Here is a 5,437-nt window from a genome sequence, read left to right as displayed (position 1 = left end):
TTATAGCTTCTTAATGAGTAAGTCTAGTCTAGGTTATACTATTAAGGCAGATCAGGTTTCAAAATAAGATAGGGGGACTATTTCAAGAACAATGGGTATAAAGCTATGGTTAGATCCGCAGATTTCAGAGCACTGGCCATAATACAGTCCCGGTCGTATGGCTATAAGGGTGGTTTGGTTTAGTCGTCCTGGAATAGCGTCAGTTTTTAGACCTAGTGATGGAACAGCTCATGAATGCAAAACGTCTTCTGAAGAAATAAGTATTCGGATGGTTATTTCTATTGGGAGGACAACTCGGTTGTCTACTTCTAATAGTCGGAGTTCTCCTGGCTTTAATTCTTGTGTTGGGATTATGTAGGAGTCAAAGTTTAAGTCTTCATAATCAGTATATTCATAGCTTCAGTATCATTGGTGGCCTATTGTTTTCACGGTTAAAGAGGGGTTATTGATTTCGTCTATTATATAAAGGATTCGGAGGGAAGGTAGAGCGATTAGGATTAGGATAATGGCGGGTAGGATAGTTCATACTGTTTCTACTTCCTGTGCGTCTATTGTGCTTGTATGAGTTAATTTTGTAGTCAATATTAGGGAAATGATGTAGAGAACTAAAGAACTGATTAAGAATACAATTATTAGTGTATGGTCATGAAAATGAAGTAGCTCCTCTATAATAGGGGAGGTTGCGTCCTGTAATCCGAGTTGAAATGGGTACGCCATAGAGGTATATAGGGGTTTCACCTATAATTTAACCTTGACAAAGTTATGTAATATTTTACTAATACCTCCTGATTGAGAAAGACATAGTGGTTATGACATTGGCTTGAAACCAATTTTAGGGGGTTCGATTCCTTCCTTTCTTATTTTTGGATTACATATGTAGGTTCTTCGAACGTGTGATATGGAGGGGGACATCCATGTAGTCATTCAATATTAGTTGTAGTAAGTTCTACTATAGCAACTTCTCGTTTGGATGCAAAGGCCTCTCAGATTATAAAAATTATAAGCATCACCGCTGTAAGCGAGATAAACGATCCTATAGAGGAGACGGTATTTCAGGTGGTATATGCATCTGGATAGTCAGAGTACCGACGAGGTATTCCGGATAAACCTAGGAAATGCTGAGGGAAGAAAGTTATATTTACTCCCACAAATATAATTGTAAAGTGAATCTTTGCTCAAGTATCGTTAAGAGTATAACCTGAGAATAAGGGGAATCAGTGGGCAAATCCTCCCATAATGGCAAAAACTGCTCCCATTGAGAGCACATAGTGAAAATGAGCTACAACATAATACGTATCATGAAGAACGATGTCTAAGGACGAATTAGCTAGGACAATGCCTGTTAGCCCGCCTACTGTGAATAAGAAAATAAACCCTAAAGCTCATAGCATAGCTGGAGATCATTTAATATTGCCTCCGTGAAGTGTTGCCAGTCAACTAAATACTTTTACTCCTGTTGGAATAGCGATAATTATAGTGGCGGATGTGAAGTATGCTCGTGTGTCTACGTCTATTCCTACAGTAAACATATGGTGAGCTCATACGATAAAGCCTAAAAACCCAATAGATATTATTGCCCATACTATTCCTATATAGCCGAAAGGCTCTTTTTTCCCTGAGTAGTAAGTGACAATGTGAGAAATTATTCCGAACCCTGGCAGGATAAGAATGTAAACTTCAGGATGTCCGAAGAATCAGAATAAGTGTTGATATAGGATAGGGTCTCCTCCTCCAGCGGGATCGAAAAATGTCGTATTAAGATTACGGTCTGTTAAAAGTATTGTAATTCCAGCAGCCAGTACAGGCAGGGATAGTAGGAGTAGAACTGCTGTAATTAGTACTGATCATACAAATAGGGGGGTTTGATACTGGGATATTGCAGGGGGTTTTATGTTGATAATAGTAGTAATGAAATTAATTGCCCCTAAAATAGAAGAGACTCCGGCTAAATGTAAGGAGAAAATTGTAAGATCAACGGATGCTCCTGCATGGGCCAGATTGCCAGCCAGTGGGGGGTAAACGGTCCACCCCGTTCCTGCACCTGCTTCTACCATAGAAGATGCTAATAGTAGAAGAAAAGATGGAGGAAGAAGTCAGAAGCTCATGTTATTTATTCGGGGGAATGCCATGTCCGGAGCACCAATTATTAATGGCACTAGTCAGTTTCCAAAGCCCCCAATTATAATGGGCATGACTATGAAGAAGATTATTACGAAAGCATGGGCGGTTACGACGACGTTATAAATTTGATCGTCGCCTAGTAAAGTACCGGGCTGACCTAGTTCGGCTCGGATGAGGAGGCTCAAGGCAGTGCCTACTATGCCGGCTCATGCTCCAAATAGTAAGTATAAAGTACCAATATCTTTGTGATTAGTAGAGAACAGTCATCGGTTAATGAACATAGGTAAAATGGCTGATAAAAGCATTAGACTGTAAATCTAAAAATAGAGGTTTAAGTCCTCTTTTTGCCAAGCTCTGTGGTGAATTTTCATATTGAATTGCAAATTCAAAGAAGCAGCCTAGACGCCGCCGGGGCTTCTCCCGCCTTTTTTTTCTACGCGGCGGGAGAAGGTAGATTGAAGCCAGTTACTAGGGTATTTAGCTGTTAACTAAAATTTCGTGAGGTAGAAGCTCACCAATCTAGGGAGGGCTTAGCTTAATTAAAGTGTTTGATTTGCATTCAATTGATGTAAGATAGATTCTTGCAGCCCTTAGAGGTGATTTGGTCAGGGGTTAAGTGTATAGCACTTGCTTAGAGCTTTGAAGGCTCTTGGTCTGGTCTAACCTAAACTCCTAGTCCAAGACTGATAATATAGGTGTTAGCGGGAGTAGTATAGTTGAGATAATGATTAAGGGGGGTAGTAGGGTTGCCTTTTTTGTGTACTCGAATTGTCATTTTATTTTTATGTTATTTGTGGACGGGAATATGGTAAGTGCGGTGCTATATGTGAGTCGCAGGTAGAAATATAAGTTAAGTAGAGCGGTGATGGCTATTAGTGTTGGAATAATAATTATGTTATTTTTTGTTAATTCTTGAATAATTATTCATTTAGGGATGAAGCCAGATAATGGGGGTAGTCCTCCTAGGGATAATATTAAGATTAAGATTATGGAGGTGATTAGGGGAAATTTATTTCATATGTGGGATAAGGATAAGGTTGTGGTGGATGAGTTTAATATGAATAGTATGAAGGTAGATAGTGTTATTAGAATATATAAAGTTAAGTTTAGGATTATTATTGTAGGGTTGTAAATAATGATAGCGGCTATTCAGCCTATGTGGGCAATGGAGGAGTATGCTATGATTTTTCGTAGTTGAGTTTGATTTAGTCCGCCTCAGCCTCCTACTAGAACGGATGCGAGGGCTATTAGTATAAGAAGGTTGGTGTTAATTGATGGGGAGATTTGATATAGGATGGATATAGGTGCGATTTTTTGTCATGTTAGTAGGATTATTCCTGATATAAGTGTTACTCCTTGTGCTACTTCGGGAACTCAGAAGTGGAATGGAGATAGGCCTAGTTTTATTGTTAGGGCGGTGGTTATTATGATGGATGCGATGGGGTTTGAGATTTTTGAGATTACTCATTGGCCGGAGTAAAGAAGGTTAATGGTGACTCCTATTATTAGTAATATTGAGGCAGTAGCTTGTGTAAGAAAATATTTTGTAGAGGCTTCTATGGCTCGTGGATTATACTTTTTTATGAGGATAGGGATGATGGCTAGCATGTTTATTTCGAATCCAATTCAGATCAGTAATCAGTGCGAGCTTAGTATGACGATTATGGTCCCTGCCATGATAGTTGCTATAATAATAGTGAGAATAGGGGGTTTTATTAGTACGGGAAGGGTATAAACCAACATTTTCGGGGTATGGGCCCGATAGCTTAATTTAGCTGACCTTACTGTAGAATATAGTGTAAGTTTGGTAGCACGAAGATCTTTGAATTCTTAAGATTAGGTTCGAAGCCTATTATTCTAGAAATAAGAGGATTTAAACCTCTATTATTTACTCTATCAAAGTAACTCTTTTATCAGACATATTTCTTATGTTTGGGGTGGGATACTCGCGGTAATAATGGGTAAGGCAACATGTCATATGCATAGGGCTAAAGTTAGGGGTAGAAAATTTTTTCACAATAAGTGTATTAATTGATCATAGCGGAATCGAGGGTATGATGCTCGAATTCATAGGAAGCAGATAGTTAGTAAGAGGGTTTTTATAGTGAAGTTAATAGAGTAGAGTTCTGGTATAAATGGGTTGTGGAATGCACCGAAGAATAGAATTGTTGTGAGGATATTTATTATAATGATATTTGCGTACTCTGCTAGAAAGAATAGGGCAAAAGGACCCGCTGCATACTCTACGTTAAATCCAGAAACTAGTTCGGATTCTCCTTCAGTTAAGTCGAAGGGGGCTCGGTTAGTTTCTGCTAGAGTAGAAATGAATCATATCATGGCTAGGGGCCAGGCCGGAAAGATTAGTCATATATGTTCTTGGGTGATAATTAGTGTGGATAGTGTAAATGACCCGTTTATTAGGAGGACTGATAGGAGAATGATTGCTAGTGTTACTTCATATGAGATTGTTTGAGCTACTGCTCGGAGGGCTCCGATTAGAGCGTATTTGGAGTTTGAGGCTCATCCTGACCAAAGGATGGAGTATACGGCGAGACTTGATATTGCTAGTATGAATAGGACTCCTAAGTTTATATTAATGAGTGGGTAGGGCATTGGGAGAGGGATTCATATAGTTAGGGCTAGTGATAGAGCTAGAATGGGGGCTAGAATGAATATTGATATGGAGGATGTAAGTGGTCGTAGAGGTTCTTTTGTGAAGAGTTTTACTGCATCTGCGATTGGTTGAAGGAGGCCGTAGGGGCCTACGATATTAGGCCCTTTTCGAAGTTGTATGTAGCCTAAGACTTTTCGTTCAACGAGGGTGAGGAAGGCTACGGCAAGAAGGATTGGGATGATAAGAGAGATAATGTTGATAAAGAACATTTTGTTAGGGAGAGGAATTGAACCTCTGATAATAAAGGTTTAAGTTTTACGCAGTTACCGGGCTCTGCCACCCTAACAAAGCCCCTTTTCTCGGGCTTATGAGGAGATAAACTGGTTAGATTGAGTTGACTTCATCTATTAGTTTTAAGGCGCCTTTGTGAGGTAGGCCTTACATCCCTTGTCCTTTCGTACTGGGGGAGGTTATATAATAGATAGAAACCGACCTGGATTACTCCGGTCTGAACTCAGATCACGTAGGACTTTAATCGTTGAACAAACGAACCCTTAATAGCTGCTGCACCATTAGGATGTCCTGATCCAACATCGAGGTCGTAAACCCTATTGTCGATATGGACTCTTGAATAGGATTGCGCTGTTATCCCTAGGGTAACTTGTTCCGTTGATCAAAAATTATTGGATCAATAAGTGATGT

Source organism: Canis aureus, unplaced genomic scaffold, assembly GCF_053574225.1.
Source record: "Canis aureus isolate CA01 unplaced genomic scaffold, VMU_Caureus_v.1.0 ptg000379l_RagTag, whole genome shotgun sequence".
Taxonomy (NCBI): domain Eukaryota; kingdom Metazoa; phylum Chordata; class Mammalia; order Carnivora; family Canidae; genus Canis; species Canis aureus.
Note: the sequence above shows the minus strand (reverse complement) of the source record.